The sequence below is a fragment of the Bufo bufo genome, chromosome 1, assembly GCF_905171765.1.
Source record: "Bufo bufo chromosome 1, aBufBuf1.1, whole genome shotgun sequence".
NCBI lineage: Eukaryota > Metazoa > Chordata > Amphibia > Anura > Bufonidae > Bufo > Bufo bufo.
In genome coordinates this window covers 480,855,366-480,873,208 of record NC_053389.1, presented here as the reverse complement: position 1 = coordinate 480,873,208, position 17,843 = coordinate 480,855,366, and the positions used below count along the sequence as shown (strand labels likewise).

At 42.3% G+C, this 17,843-nt stretch overlaps 1 protein-coding gene across 1 annotated transcript in view; it reads right to left on the bottom strand.

The window, feature by feature from the left end:
• Positions 1-17,843, bottom strand: part of KCNMB4 (potassium calcium-activated channel subfamily M regulatory beta subunit 4) — an 88,193-nt gene that overhangs the window by 69,498 nt on the left and 852 nt on the right. The window lies entirely within an intron of this gene.

Below are 17,843 nucleotides of genomic sequence, written 5' to 3'. Positions count from 1 at the left end.
AGAGGCTAAAGAAACCCCCGATTCTGGCCCTTATGTTACAACAAAAATTTGGCGACTGAAAAATTTCATTTGGCTCCTACATTTTTCAGATTAGGAGCCAATGGGTCCTTGATGTTTTTTTTTTTGTCTGGAGCACTGTCTATGTATACACACTTACACAGAGAAAGCTATCAATCACTGATAATACCTCCTCCGTGTACAACTATCAGTGACTGACAGCTATCAATGTATACACATTGCACAGAGAATGCCATCAATCCCTGATAACACCTCCCCTGTGTACAACTATCAGTGACTGACAGCTATCTCTGTATACACACTTACACAGAGAATACTATCAATCACTGATAACACCTCCCCTATGTACAAGGTCCTTCAATCATGTCACCAGCTAACTATACATAAAAGCCCTGTGAGACGATAATCTGTGTTACATTGATATACTATGTGATCATTAGCTATGTTATAGGCATGACCTTACACAGTATTATGTCTTTGTGTTATTATTAGCTTTTACATAGAAAAAACCCAACATACAGTAACGTGCTGTGATCTTACAATTTATTTTGCATGGAGATGCGCCGACAGGCCTAGTTTAACATGTTACACCCATATGAGGCTTGCCTCGTTTTGTCCAATAGATGCAGACAATATGGTGCCAATGTCACTATAAGGAAAGTACTTATGCATCTTAGCAAAGCGATTGGCTAGCGAGTGCTTTATGAAGCCGTGAACTTCGGAGAAACAGAGGCACTGTCTTTCATTCTGCCCATGCTGTCATGCTGCTGGAAGCCTCCCTGATGAGCCTGCTGCACTTTTCAGAGGTGAAACACGTTGGAGAGTTGTGTTCAGCAGACAGGACTAGTTATGTTAGGTTTAGGGATTAGGTTCCAGTGCCAGACCAGGTGTCACTTTTTTCAGGGCGGGTGATGTGACCGTGTCTGGCTGCAGGGCTTAGCACTTCTATGGCAGACAGTAAATTGTAACGACCCCTTTCTGATGCCAAAAAAGGAACATTTTTGCACACCGTTAACTGATCTACGACACTTGTTGCTTTTTTTTTTATCCTATCACAAAGTTACAGGTTTGAATCTGATACTAATAAACGTTATGTAAAAGAAGCTTATTATGCATGTTCCCCCACACAAATATAGTAGTCTTAAAGGGGTTTTCCGAGATCTTATAACTGATGACCTGTCCTCAACTTTTCTCTGACCTTATACCAACTATTGGTTGGCTTACTTTCAGACAGGTTCTTACTCCAGGAGGTCATTAACATTTTGGTGCAGAATGGTGCAGCTTATGCCCCACCCCTTTCCTTGAAATCGCTGCCCATTTTCTTATAAGCCCCACCCCCTTTCCAAGCATGTCAGACAAAAGATTTTTGCCACAGTTACGTCAGTAAATTTCGGCCTGTGTGTAGATTAGTTACTTTCTAAAACAACATGGCTGCAGCCTTTTGACTTTGACATAAAAATCTGGTGTAAGAATCTATCCATAAAGTGACTTCATTTTCCGAAGGAGCTGTGAAAAATGAGAGAAGGAATCCGATTGGTTGCTATGGGCAACTAAGCCAGTGTTCCTTAGCACCAGTCTATATAAATCTCCCCCAAAGTTTCTACCATTGCTAATAGTGCCACATAAGGCAAAGTTTTTGGTTACTCTAGTGTGGCAAGTAAAAACAACAACAAAAAAGCTTATTTTTTTGAGGGTTCGACAACAGGTCACATCCTGCTACTGCTGACTGGGTCAGATGGATCATTATGGGATAATAATTGGTAGAGATGATCGAAGTTTTGAAAAATTTGATTCGGCAACTTTGCCGAATGTAGCCAAGAAATTTGATTTGTTACAAATTAATTAATCACAAATTGGTGTAAATCAGGTATACCCAGGCCACTCTGGAGTGGCCGTGCTGCAGGTGGGTTGCTGCCATGTTACGGTGAAGAACCACACGGCCAATTAGCCCACAGCTGCCTTTGATGTAATAATGAAGACTGCACTGTATAGTCCTTCTTCATTGTTAATGGCCGCACGGCACCTTTAAACAGGTGCTGTTGCTGGTATGGGGTTTGGCTGGTTAGTTGGGAGCACAATATGCACATTATTGATGTTCTGGCCTGCAATCTCCTGCAGGTTATTTGACAGTAGACACAGACTATTAAACCGCTGTGGCATAACAACTTCTCCAACCCCAGCGCTCTCCTGCTCTACAGGTGCGAGCCCCTTTTCTGCCATTTGGTTTTCCTCCTTTTCCACATCATCTAATATCGATGAGAATATGTCATCAGGAACATCCAACTCCTCCTCTCACTGCATCTTGATGACTTTTCTAGGACATGGAGACTTTAAAGGATGATTTGGAAGAAGTAAAGCCAGCAGAAGAAAAGGATGGTCATCATTAAGACCTGGCCCCTCCTAAGGGGTGCAGACTAGATGGTATTGGTTGGCAAGCTGACACCAGAATAATAAAGGCTTCCATCTTACTGGTATTGAATTACATTTACGGCTGATGTAGTAATAATTAAGTAAAACTGACTCAGAATAAGTCTCCTTGCACTCTCCCTACACTCTCCCTGCGCTCTTGCTGCACTCTCGCTCTCCAATATTCTTTTATTAATTGTTTTCAGCAACACGGTCCCTAGTGCATGAGCACTTACCACGTCTCTCCCTTTTCTCAGCTCACAGGACAATGGCGGAGACCGCGCGGGATGAGGATTTTATAGGGCTGTGACATCACAGGGGATACCTACCTGTGGATTGGCTAGTTGCACAGGATTATAGGTGATCTCGTGTTCTTATTTTCACTTTGTAACACGTGCAGCCGCCATTTTAGGAAAAACTGATTCGTTACCACGAACCACGAGGAAATTCGGATTCGTTGCAAACTGAAGTTTTCCTAAACTTAGGACCGAATTCCGATTTGAATGCTTCGCCTCGCTCAACAGTAGTCATTGGTATGAGCAATGTGCTGTTTAGTGGGTGCGTTGAGCTATATAAGGGGACATCACACAGATGGAGTCTCAGCTGTAAATAACACCTAAAGACACCAGTATGGCCGTCGATATGTAAATTATTGACATACTGTACTCTATAATTCCATTTTTCTTTGATATTTGCCAGGGGCATGTGTGAAATAAGATGGTCATGGCCCAATAAGTTTCTAATTAAAGCAGGAAAAGGTTATAACAAAAGAGAACATTTTCTAATTACAGCCCAGAACACATGATGTAGATTGCGCAGGGTGAGCACTGCACAGAGTTTGTTATGTTGCTGCATTTTCTGGTTGCTGCAGGCAAGTACAGAGGCTGATGGATGACAGGTCTAGTACCCCTATAGGCAAGAACTGGTGGTAGGGCCGATAGAAGGACTACATAGGTGAATACAGCTATGTTAGGTATTGATTGTTGCCCACGTTTTATGTAGTGTAGTGCTGGCAGTGTATGGAAAGTATAATTATAGTCATTTGCTCCTTGATCATTTACCGACGATTGTTGGCAGTGCAGGTAGCCCCAAGGATGCTGGTATTACATGGGAGTAGAAAAAAGTGTTAGTTCCAGAGACAGTGTTACTATTATCGTACCTGCACACGTCGCGTATTTGTGTGCAGAACATCCGCATTAAACACGTTATTTATTGTGGTTTCTGGTGCAAATTTTCTGTTTGTTAAGAACCCCCTTAAGAAGTCTATGGGGAAAAGCTCTATACATGGGGAGCAGAATCGCACAAACAATTGATGTGTTGATTTTAATCCCTTAGGGACCGGGCTCATTTGGACCAGGGCATTTTTTGAAAATCTGACCAGTGTCAATTTATGTGGTGATAACTTTAAAACTCTTTGACTTATCCAGGCCATTCTGAGATAGTTTTTTCGTCACATATTGTACTTCATGACACTGGTAAAATGGAGTAAAAAAAAATAATTTTTATTTATAAAAAAAATACTAAATTTGCCAAACATTTTGAAAAATTTGCAAATTTTTAAGTTTTAATTTCTCTACTTCTACAATACATAGTAATACCTCCAAAAATAGTTATTACTTTACATTCCCCATATGTCTACTTCATGTTTGGATCATTTTGGGAATGATATTTTATTTTTTGAGGATGTTACAAGGCTTAGAAGTTTAGAAGCAAATCTTGAAATTTTTCTGAAATTTTCAAAAACCCACTTTTTAAGGACCAGTTCAGGTCTGAAGTTACTTTGTGAGGCTTACATAATAGAAACCACCTAAAAATGACCCCATTCTAGAAACTACACAGCTCAAGGTATTCAAAACTGATTTTACAAACTTTGTTAACCCTTTAGGTGTTCCACAAGAATTAATGGAAAATAGAGATACAATTTCAAAATTTCACTTTTTTGGCAGATTATCCATTTTAATATTTTTTTTCCAGTTACAAAGCAAGGGTTTACAGCTAAACAAAACTTAATATTTATGGCCCTGATTCTGCAGTTTACAGAAACACCCCATATGTGGTCGTAAACTGCTGTACGGGCACACGGCAGGGCGCAGTAGGAAAGGAATGCCATGCGGTTTTTGGAAGGCAGATTTTGCTGGACTGGGTTTTTGACACCATGTCCCATTTGAAGCCCCCCTGATGCACCCCTAGAGTAGAAACTCCAAAAAAATGACCCTATTTTAGAAACTACGGGATAGGGTGGCAGTTTTGTTGGTACTAGTTTAGGGTAGATATGATTTTTGGTTGCTCTATATTACACTTTTTGTGAGGCAAGGTAACAAGAAATAGCTGTTTTGGCACCGTTTTTTTGTTGTTATTTACAACATTTATCTGACAGGTTAGATCATGTGGTATTTTTATAGAGCAGATTGTCACGGATGCGGCGATACCTAACATGTATAAAAAAATTTTTGTTTATGTAAGTTTTACACAATGATTTCATTTTTTAAACAAAAAAAATCATCAGTTTTAGTGTCTCCATAGTCTGAGAGCCATAGTTTTTTCAGTTTTTGGGCAATTATCTTGGGTAGGGTATGATTTTTGCGGGATGAGATGACGGTTGTATTGGCACTATTTGGGGTGCATATGACTTTTTGATTGCTTGCTATTACACTTTAAGTGATGTAAAGTGACAAAAAATTGTTTTTTTTTTTGCACTTTTTTTTTTACGGTGTTCACCTGAGGGGTTAGGTCATGTGATATTTTTATAGAGCAGGTTATTACGGACGCAGTGATACCTAATATGTATCCTCTTTTTAATTTACTTAGGTTTTACACAATAACAGCTTTTTTAGAACAAAAAAAATTATTTTTTTGTGTCTCCATATTCTGAGCCATATTTTTTTTTTGGGCGATTGTCTCAGGTAGGGGCTCATTTTTTGCGGGATGAGGTGACGGTTAGATTGGTACTATTTTGGTGGGCATACGCCTTTTTGATCGCTTGCTGTTGTACTTTTTGTGATGTAAGGTGACAAAATCTTTTTTATTTAGCACAGTTTTTATTTTTTATGGTGTTTATCTGAGGGGTTAGGTCATGTGATATGTTTATAGAGCCGGTCGATACAGATGCGGCGATACCTAATATGTCTACTTTTTGTTTTTTTCCCTATTTTTTTACCAATTTTTTTTTACTTTATTTGGGGGAATGTTTTTTTCTACTTAAAACTTTAAATTTTTGGGGGGGAAAACTTTATTTTTTCAACTTTTTTTTCTTTCACTTTATTTTTTGTCCCACTTTGGACTTCAACTTTTGGGGTCTGATCCCCTTTACAATGCATTCCAATACTTCTGTATTGGAATGCATTGGCTGTATGAGCAATACAGTGTGTATTACTCATACAGCTTCCTGCCTGTGAGATCCAGGGGGCTGGATCTCACAGGCTCGTCACCAGAAGGCAGTGTCGATGCCTAAGGAAGGCATTGCGCTGCGATCACCGCCACCGTCACCGTCTGAATTGACCTGCGGTTTATGGCGATCGCCGACACGGGGGTCACGGGACCCCCCCGCGCATTGACCCAAGGTGCCTGCTCAATGATTTGAGCAGGCACCTTGTTAAGTGCCAGGACATCAGGGCGTACCTGTATGCCCTGTGTCCTTAAGAGGTTAAAATCTGCATGGCAGGTCAATTTATGCATGTACAAAATACACAATGAGGGATATTTACTAAGCACGTTGGGCCAGAATTATGGCGTAAAACTGCATCTAAAAGAATGGTGTTTTGATTTGCGCCAAATATAGCAACTGTTTTCTCCAGAATTTTCACCATAAACTTCAGAAATTAATTATAAATGTCAAAGTGGGCGGGACTATAAAATTGGTGCATATTACACATCATTTATTGTCCTCATCGGCAGAAATGGCTCAAATTGTTGTGGACAATTCAGCTTATGGTTTTTTTGTGTAAAAAGTCGCATTTATGGCAGAAAGATGCAACTTTTTGTCAAAAAGTCGCATTCATGAAAAGAAAAACCAACTCGTTGTGGGAACAAGTAATCGGTAAGAATTAAAAAAGGAGGAATTTATTTTTATCTAATAGAAAGGTGCTAAACAGCAGGGTTTTGTCACTAAATTGACATTCAACAAAAACGTTCTGAGACAAAAGTCGCAATTTACCACAGGGAATGTCGCAAATATGTTTCAAAAGTCACAAGTACGGTCTGGCAGGGTTGGCTGAAATGGGGCATTTTAGTTTGAAATAGTCGCATTTTAGTGCTATTGGCGTTAAAATATTGGCGTGCGCTTTTTGATACATTAGGTGAAACAAATCACCACTTTTGATTTGTAATCTTAGTATATTTGTGCCAATGTGTACATAAGATTTAGGAAATCTCATTCAGTTTGCTGGTGCTGTATTAGGCCTCATTGTTTTCTCGGCCTCCGTTCCGTTTTTTTTGCGGATAGGATGGGGACCCATTCATTTCAATGGGTCAGCAAAAAAATGCTGATAGTTTATCCGTTTGTGTTCCGTGTCCGTTGTCCGTTTTTCCCTTCAGCAAAAAAAATAGTGCATGTCCTACTTTTTTCAAATTTTTTTTTTGGGCGGACGCACAATTTGCGGACGCAAAAAACAACTGTTGTGTGCATGAGAACTTACACAGCAGTTTATTGGTGCAGAAAAACCGCACCTAATCTTCACTGTGGGCAGGTAACCCTAAGGCCCCTTTCACACGAGCGAGTGAAAATCGCATCCGCAAGCAAGTGCGGATGCGATGCATTTTTCACGGATGGTTGCTAAGAGATGTTGTTTCTATACATTCAGATTTTTATCACATGTGTGCAAAATGCATCAAAACGCATTGCACCCGCGCGATAAAAACTGAATGCGAGCGCAGGCAAAACTGAATGACTTTGCCTGCGAAATTGCGCATTTTTCACTAAACGCATTCGCAACGCATCCGGACCTAATTCGGACACGTTCGTCTGCAAGGGGCCTAAGGGAATATGCACACCTCTGTGTAGTTTATGTGTATTTTTGTGAGATTTTTGCTATGTTGCGGATTTTGATGCGTTTGCCCCAGATCTCCCCCTTTGCATTGCAAAAGGTGAAATCTGCACATACAATTGACATGCTGCGGAATCCACACCGCAGGTTAATTTCTGTGCCTTGGCACATGTTCTCATGTGCTATGCTGTGATGTATGTAGGACTTTTTGTCCTGGAGTAGCTAGCTGCCCAGGTTGTTTAGCTTTGCTCCATAAGCATGTTTAGTGTCTTTGCCACTCAGCTGTCATAAGGTAATATAGTGTTTGTGTGGGTGCTGTATTTTTCATTTTGCTGTCTTTCTCCACTTTGCTAGGTGTTAGGATGGCCAGTGTTTTATTTTTAGGGGTTTCATGTTATGCTTTATATGTTGGTCTCTGGTTTTACAGATGTTCTGGTCCTTGCTATGGTGTACTTTGGTTCATGTCTCTTTCCCCATGATAAAGAGATGATGAGATCTGCCGGCAATGTCCGGCAATGATCATTATCTACAAGCCACAGATCCCTTGAAAAAGGTCAATCATATGGCCGAAACGTTGGGACAAACTATACGACTTTAATTCAAATGCTCCAATCCGGATGTACTATACACTATATACTGTATATGATATGATGTAATACGTCTACTAATTAAAAAGCATCAATTGACTCTGGTGTGCCACAAATTTTCTTCTTTCCCCATGATGGCAAACTGCTATTACACTGAGTATGTGCGTGACTTACTGTAGAGCAGGCGATGCCCCTGTGGTATTCTGGGAGAGATATACAAATAACATTCCTAATCCTATCTGAAGGCAGTAGATGCTAGACATGAATTAAGCATGTTTAGGCTGGAAGGTGACCCCTCCTATGGGTTCTGTGTTCTACCTACTGTCAACCTGCGCCTGGTTGAAACTTCGAATGGCTCAGGTCTCCTTTCTGTGGATTTCATCCCATATATTCTAGATTTATTTCTGGATCTCTAAAAAAAAAAAAAGGGAGACTTAATTATTAGGGGTACACATAGGGCGATCTGTCACAAAGACCGGGATCGTCGAACGGTGTGTTGTCTTCCTGGCGCTGGAGTTCGACACATCGTGGATCGGGTTGACAGATTACTGGCAGGGGCTGGAGAAGGTCTAGCAGTCATGGTCCATATTGGAACCAATGACAAAGTTAGAGGTAGGTGGAGCGTCCTTAAAAATGATTTTAGGGATTTAGGTCACAAGCTTAGGGCAAGGACCTCAAAGTGTTTTCCGAAATACTGCCTGTACCACGAGCCACGCAAAAAAGGCAGCGGGAGATTAGGGAGGTTAACAAGTGGCCCAAGAACTGGAGTAGGAAGGAGGGGTTTGGGTTCCTGGAGAACTGGGCCGACTTCTCTGTTGGCTACAGGCTCTATCGTAGGGATGGGCTGCACCTCAATGGGGAAGGGGCAGCTGTATTGGGGGAGAAGATGGCTAGAAGGTTGGAGGAGTGTTTAAACTAGGGACTGTGGGGAGGGTAATTACGTTATAGGATGGGAAGATAGTGCAGATAGAGACCAGGGGAAAGGTAATGGGACTGGGGAAGGAATGGAAGGAGGGACTAGAACAGCTCAGAAGGAAATGTGTAGGGTAAAAAAATATACATAAACCTCTCAAATGTATGTATACTAATGCCAGAAGCCTGACTAATAAAACTGAGGAACTGGAATTAGTGATGTGTGATGAGGACTATGACATAGTGGGAATAACTGAGACATGACTGGATGATAGCTATGACTGGGCGGTTAATGTACAAGGTTACAGTCTGTTTGGAAAGGATCGCCAAAACCAGAGAGGGGGAGGGGTCTGCCTTTATGTAAAGTCTTGTCTAAAGCCGACAGTCCGAGAAGATATAAGTGAGGGACATGAACATGTGTAGTCACTGTGGGTAGAAATACATGGAGGCAAAAACAATAATAAAATACTAATAGGAGTTTATTATAAACCACCTAGTATACCAGAGTCCACAGAAAATCTACTTCTAAACGAGATAGACAAGGCGGCAAATCATAATGAGGTTGTTATTATGGGGGACTTCAACTACACAGATATAGACTGGGAAACCGAAACTTGTATATCTCATAAAGGAAACAGGTTCTTGGCAACAACCAAAGACAATTACCTCTACCAACTGGTTCAGGACCCGACTAGAGGGACGGCCATACTGGACTATTAACCAATAGACCTGACAGAACAACAGGCAGGCAGGTTGGGGGGACACCTGGGAAATTGTGACCATAAAGTAATAACCTTCCAATTATCATTCAAAAGAGTGTTTCTTCAGGGAGGAACAAAAATACCAAACTTCCAAAAAAGCTAAATTTAGCCAACTAAGAGAGGCCATAGGCCTAACTAACTGGGACAAAGTACTCAAAAATAAAAATACAGCCACAAAATGGGATATTTTTAAAAGCATCTAATTGTGAGAGGTACATACCGTATGGGAATAAAAGGTTAAGGAACAAGAAAAAGCCAATGTGGATAAATAGAACTGTAAAGAAAGCAATAAATGACAAAAAGAAAGCATTTAAATCACTAAAACAGGAGGGTAGCGAGGAAGCACTGAAAAACTATAAGGAAAAAAAATTAATATGTAAAAAACAAAAAAAAGCAGACAAACTAGGGACCGAGAGATTAATTGCCAAAGCGAGTAATACTAACTTCTTCAATGATATAAATGGTAAAAAGTATAAATCTGAAGGTGTCGGCCCTTTACAGAGTAATGAGGGGGAAGTTGCAGAGACTGATGTGGAGAAAGCAAAGCTATTAAATATTTTTTTCTCCACTGTATTCACTGACGAAAATAAACTGATGAAATGCAGAATTTAAAAGTTAATTCCCTATTAAAAGTGCCCTGTCTGACCCAGGAAGAAGTACAGCGGCGTCTAAAAAAGATTAAAATAGACAATATGCCAGGACCAGGTGGCATACACCCTATGGCATACAATTTAATCAGTTTCTATGTGGAGGCAAGTTCTAGACTTGACAGGGGTGAATCAATGGATGACGTATATCTGGACTTCTCCAAAGCATTTGACACTACACTGTACAGCATAAAAGTTTGTATATAAAATGAGAATGCTTGGACTGGGAGAAAATGTCTGTATGTGGGTAAATAACTGATAAGTGATAGAAAACAGAGGGTGGTTATTAACGGTACATACTCAGATTGGGTCACTGTCACTAGTGGGGTACCTCAGGGGCCAGTATTGAGCCCTATTCTCTTCAATATATTCATTAATGATCTTGTAGAAGGCTTGCATAGTAAAGTATCAATTTTTGCAGATGACACTAAACTGTGTAAAGTAATTAACACTGAAGAGGACAGTATACTACTACAGAGGGATATGGATAGATTGGAGGTTTGGGCAGAGAAGTGGCAGATGAGGTTTAACACTGATAAATGTAAAGTTATGCACATGGGAAGGAATAATGCAAATCACCAGTACATAATAAATGGTGTAACAATGGATAACACTGACATGGAAAAGGACCTAGGAATTTTAGTGAACAGCAAAGCAAACTAAGGCTACTTTCACACTGGCGTTTTGGCTTTCCGTTTGCGAGATCCGTTCAGGGCTCTCACAATCGGTCCAAAACGGATCAGTTTTGCCCTAATGCATTCTGAATAGAAAAGGATCCGCTCAGAATGCATCAGTTCAGTCTCCATTCCGCTTTGGAGACAGACACCAAAACTGAGCCAGATGGATCCGTTCTGACACACAATGTAAGTCAATGGGGATGGATCCTTTTTCTATGACACAATCTGACACAATAGAAAACGGATCCGTCCTCTATTGACTTTCAATGGTGTTCAAGACGGATCCGTCTTGGCTATGTTAAAGATAATACAAACGGATCCATTCTGAACGGATGCAGACGTTTGTATTATCTGAACGGATCCGCACCAGACGTGAGTGTGAAAGTAGTCTTAGCTGTAAAAACCAGTGTCAGGCAGCTGCTGCCAAGGCCAATAAGATAATATATCCCAATTGCAGTAATACAAACTGACTCAAACTAATACAAATCAGCTCGAGAGACTCTTCAATTGATTTTATATAAACCTGTGTAAACCCCATTCGGGGGAGTGATTCTTGACATCAAGCAGCTACGGGACTATTCTCTTACCAATAGTTCGAGAGCTCAGCACATGTAAGAAGAGGGGGACTGTGACTAAATACGAATATATATGGTGAAGTTATTTGCTTGTTTTTATGTTTTTGTGGGTATTGCACATGTGCATATTAGGATAGTTGTCAGTCACTGATAGTTATACACGGGGAGGTATTATCAGTGATTGATAGCTTTCTCTGTGTTAGGCCTCATGCACACGACCGTTGTCTGCATCCACGGCCGTTGTTCCGTTTTCCGTTTATTTCCGCGGACCCATTGACTTTCAATGGGTTCGTGGAAAAATTGGAAAATGCACCTTTTGGATCCGCGTCCGTGATCCGTGTTTCCAGTCCGTGAAAAAAATAAGACCTGTCCTATTTTTTTCACGGACAACGGTTCACGGACCTATTCAAGTCAATGGGTCCGTGAAAAATCACGGATGCACACAAGATTGTCATCCGCGTCAGTGATCCGTGTCCATGATCCGTGTCCGTTTTTTCCTATCATTTAAAAGGCAATCTTGACTTCGATTTTTTTTTCATTTTTCATGTCCGTGGATCCTCCAAAAATCAAGGAAGACCCACGGAAGAAAAAACAGACACGGATCACGGAACAACAGAAACAGTTTTTGCGGACCGCAAAAAAAAAATCTGTGTGCATGAGGCCTAAGTGTGTATACAGACATAGCTGTCAGTCCCTGATAGTTGTACACTGGAGAGGTGGTATCAGATATTGATAGTAATCTCTGTGTAAGGGTCCATTCACACGTCAGTATTTTTACCTTTCCAGATAAACGTTCCTTTTTTTTGCGGATTATTAGTGATTGATAGCATTCTCTGTGTAAGTGTGTATACAGAGATAGCTGTCAGTCACTGATAGTTGTACACAGGGGAGGTGTTGTCAGTGATTGATAGTATTCTCTGTGTAAGTGTGTATACAGAGATAGCTGTCAGTCACTGATAGCTGTACATAGGGGAGGTGTTATCAGGGATTGATAGTATTCTCTGTGTAAGTTTGTATACAGATATAGCTGTCAGTCACTGATAGTTATACATGGGGGAGGTAGCAGTGATTGATAGCATTCTCTGTGTAAGTGTGTATACAGAGATAGTTGTCAGTCAGTGATAGTTGTACACAGCGGAGGTGTTATCAGTGATTGATAGTATTCTCTGTGTAAGGCTACATGCACATGACCGTGCCGTTTTTTGGGGTCCGCAAACCGCGGATCTGCAAAAAAACGGAAGGTGCTGCCAGGCAGCAGGGGGCAGACCCCCCCTCCCTCCCCTGTATTTAACTCATTGGTGGCCAGTGCGGCTGGCCCCCCTTCCCTCCCTTGTATTTAACACATTGGTGGCGCATTGCTTATAGCACAGACCTTCCACTTACCAGTAGGAGGAGCGCCCGGCCGGTCACAGACATCGCAGGTAAGTATAATGCTTCTAAAATTGCTAAGTAACCATGGCAGCCAGGACTGCAGTAGCGTCCTGGTTGCCATGGCTACCGATCGGAGTCCCAGCGATTAAACTGGGACTCCGATCGGAACTCTCTGCTGCCACCAATGATGGGGGGTCGGTCATTTTAATTAGGGGGGGAGGGAGGGGGGGCCGGCCGCACTGGCCACCAATGTGTTAAATACAAGGGAGGGAGGGCCGGCCGCACTGGCCACCAATGTGTTAAATACAAGGGAGGAAGGGGGCGGCGGCCGGACTGGCCACCAGTGTGTTAAATACAAGGGAGGGAGGGGGGGGCCGGCCGCAGTGGCCACCAATGTGTTAAATACAAGGGAGGGAGGGAGGGGGGGGGGCAGCCGCACTGGCCACCAATGAGTTAAATACAGGGGGGGGGGGAGGGAGGGGGGTCTGCCCCCAAGATTGGCACACAAGATTGTCATCCGCGTCCGTGATCTGTGTCCGTTTTTTTCCTATCATTTGCAAGGCAAACTTGACTTAGATTTTTTTTTCACTTTTCATGTCTGGTGATCCTCCAAAAATCAAGGAAGACACAGGGAAACAAAAACGGAAACGGATCACGGAACAACGGAACCCCGTTTTGCGGACCATGAAAAAATACTGTCGTGTGCATGAGGCCTAAGTGTGTATACAGAGATAGCTGCCAGTCACTTTCAATGCAAGTCTGGACGGATCCGTTTTGACTTAGACTTTTTTTTTAAAGAATAATGCAAACGGATCCGTTCTGAATGGATACAAGTGTTTGCATTATCGGTGTGGATCCGTCTGTGCAGATACAAGACGGTTCCGCACTGAACGCAGGTGTGAAAGTAGCCTAAGGGAATTGTGAGGTCTATTTGCTTTTCAAGGCAAAAGCACACACAAATTACTGATAATGCTGAAATATAGTTATGCTCAACTCAAGAACTGAAATGCACAGTGTTTTTCAAAATAAAACATATTTTACTAAAGTAAATAACATATTTGCTTTACTGCAAAAGTACAAAATACAAAACTTGCCATTTTCTTAATAGCACTGCACAGAACAGATAAATAAAATAGAATAGATATAAGAACATGCATTAAAATAAGATTTTCCAAACACTGAAGAAACAGTCAGCAGCAGCAATATAAGGTGATATACCGTATTTTTCGCCCCATAAGATGCACCTGCCCATAAGACGCACCTAGGTTTTTGAGGAGGAAAATAAGAAAAAATATATTTTGAACCAAAAGGTGTGCTTTTGGTGGGTTTGAATTAATGGTGGTCTGTGGATGACACTGTTATGGAGGGGATCTGTGGATGACACTATTATGGAGGGGATCTGTGGATGACACTGTTATGGAGGGGATCTGTGGATGACACTGTTATGGAGGGGATCTGTGGATGACACTGTTATGGAGGGGATCTGTGGATGACACTGTTATGGAGGGGGATCTGTGGATGACACTGTTATGGAGGGGGATCTGTGGATGACACTGTTATGGAGGGGGATCTGTGGATGACACTGTTATGGAGGGGGATCTGTGGATGACACTGTTATGGAGGGGGATCTGTGGATGACACTGTTATGGAGGGGGATCTGTGGATGACACTGTTATGGAGGGGATCTGTGGATGACACTGTTATGGAGGGGATCTGTGGATGACACTGTTATGGAGGGGATCTGTGGATGACACTGTTATGGAGGGGATCTGTAGATGACACTGTTATGGAGGGGATCTGTGGATGACACTGTTATGGAGGGGATCTGTGGATGACACTGTTATGGAGGGGATCTGTAGATGACACTGTTATGGAGGGGATCTGTGGATGACACTGTTATGGAGGGGATCTGTGGATGACACTGTTATGGAGGGGATCTGTGGATGACACTGCTATGGAGGGGATCTGTGGATGACACTGCTATGGGGGGGGAGATCTGTGGATGACACATATATAGCATCTTATGCTATGTGCCATCCACAGATCCCTCCCCCCCCCCATAACAGTGTCCCATTCCTAATCCAGATGCCGGCCCCCAGCCCCTCCTGCCTCTGTTGATACACCCGCCGACCGCGCTGTGCGGCATCATGGCGGCCGTGTATCATTGTAGGTAATCACAGCATTTTTGGGTCGGCCAAATCGTCATATTGCAACCGTCGATTATCGCGATACGATTGCTTTGGCAATATATCGTGCAGACCTAATAGATAGCTGTCAGTTACTGATAGTTGTACACAGGGGAGGTGTTATCAGTGATAGCATTCTCTGTGTAAGTGTGTATACATAGATAGCTGTCAATCACTGATAGTTGTACACAGGGGAGGTGTTATCAGTGATAGCATTCTCTGTGTAAGTGTGTATACATAGATAGCTGTCAATCACTGATAGTTGTACACAGGGGAGGTGTTTTCTGTAATTGAAATGGATAGCATTCTCTGTGTAAGTGTGTATACAGAGATAGCGGTCAGTAACTGATAGTTGTACTTGGGGAGGTCTTAGGTTCAGAAACAGCAGAGACATAAATTATAATATATTTGAAGTTTTATTGAATCATTTCCCATAGAACTATACATCAATCTGCTCAGCTCCTCTTGCTCGATTATCTGCTGCCTGCCTATTGCACTGCATTTTGTGGTGACAGATTTTCTTTTTCTTGCATCACAAAATATGCAGTGTTTCTGCTGGAAATCATCAGCAGAAAAGTGCAACAAACGGAGGATTATTTGCATTGAAACAGGCAAAATTCTCAATGAAAATTTGCGGCACAGATTGACATGCTTTGAATTCAACATTTGAAACACAGAATTATTTTTTCTGCAGATTTTTCTCAGTAGTGTGTCAATGAAAACTTGTGTTCACTTTACTGGTTCCTTACAACGCTGTTAATTTGCCACAAAAATTCACAACAGCAAATCTGCACCCTTTCAGACGTTTGGTTGTAGCCTTATCCTGCCAGACTCTACTGCTGCCAGTGCACTGGAGGAGGAGCTTCACTCTGAAATGCCTCACAAGCCCTCCCATCATCTCTGAGTGACAGCTGTAGCATCCAACCAGAAGCCCACTACAGCCGCCAGAGCAGGGGACAGGGGCTGTGAAGCCGCTCAATGCTGGAGCAGAATTTGGCAGAATAAATCTTCCCATTCACACTACTCCTGATAATAAAAGCTCTACAAAAGATATGTCTGCTCTCTCAGGCTTGTTTCACACTTGCGTGAAACACACCTGGCAGGCTGTTCCGGGTAGGGAACAGCCTGTCGAATCAGTCCTATTCCGTCCGGCTCCATTTACCATAATGGGAGCCAGCGAAGATTCAGCCGCAACCTGGCAAATATAGTTTTCGTCTGGCTGCTCCATGGCATATTTGCTGGGTTGTGTCCTTCAGGCAGCAGCAAAGTTTCATCTGATTTTCTGCCCTTGATTCAACGTATACAATACGATACACCCAGATAAGTGACCTATCTTCCCGTACTCAGGATTATGTGATGTGCTCAGGTGACAAAACTCATAAAACAATGTGGGGTGAACAATGATGGCTCCAGTCTACCGTATGGCGGCACAGGACTCTTCCGCCGTCATCTGGAAATACATTTTACAGTCCCTTGTTCAGAAACTACAGCAAATCTCATCCCCTAGGCAACAGAGCTTATCTCACAATGGCAGCAATTGTATTAACTCCTTCATCATTAGTCTAAAGCACCCAAGCACACAGGAAACGAGACGAGCTTAACCCTTACAGCTCAATTATAAGTGAACTCGCACCTGAAAATAATGGGGTACTGTATCACTATGGGTCGTGTAATAGTGAGGTAGCAGGAGACAGCTCCGTGTAATCTGGCACACGGGGAAGAAACAAATACATTATTTACATGTTACTTAACCTCAACATGTCGGGTACGGTGCCAACAATGCAATGCTATCCATTCAGAACACTGCAATGCTACAGCACACTGCCAAGGGCAATCTAGCCATACCGTGCCCCATATAGCAGTCACAGGGTCATGGCACTGCTGGTCAGAAGGTAGAGGACGGTGGCGCTGGTCACTTGTATGGATGTGGGTCTTGGTGTAAAACGGACAGCTTTGCCATTCTGTGTGCTATACCCACGCCTCTGTATGGTACACGTACGTGATTACAGTACAGGATGTATGTAAAATGACTGTCAGGTCAGTGCTGACATTTACCCAAAGCAATGGCAGATCAGTGCAATAAACCTACCTAGACAACCACACCCCGTCCAGAAATATGGCGTGATATGGTACCCTTTATCTGTGGCGCCATCACGTCATGGAGTGTGCCACATGTTGGAGCAAGCTGCTAGTTAAGGCTAGCGGAATAAAATAATGGCTACACCTGATATCTATGAGAGAACATAAAAGTAAGAAAAAGTCATTTCCTATAATATGCCGTGAGCTGGGAGAGGACACATTTGACTTTGGGAGTCAGTTAGACACTTTTAGGAGTCAATTTTTCAGTGGCCAAGAACTGTAGTCCGTAAAAGTAATCTGGGACATATAGAGAGTAAGGGGAGCATGGGGTGTGGAGACTGAAGGGTGGCATAAGCCATGTAGGATGAACACGGAGGAAGGAAAGAAGTGGACGTATACAGCACGTAGGGCAAACAGGAGAGGGAACAGGCTTATGGAAAGGATCTGGAACACACAGGTGGGCATTATGGGCACACGCGTATAGCAGGAGAGGGAGGAATATAGGACACAGAATACAAGGCGCATATAGAGTGGTATTGGAGGGACAGGGTACCGACAGACATAAACCACATAAACTTACAGATATCCAGAATGAGAAGGATGGAGATGAACAATATAACAAGATACAAAAATGTATAAAGT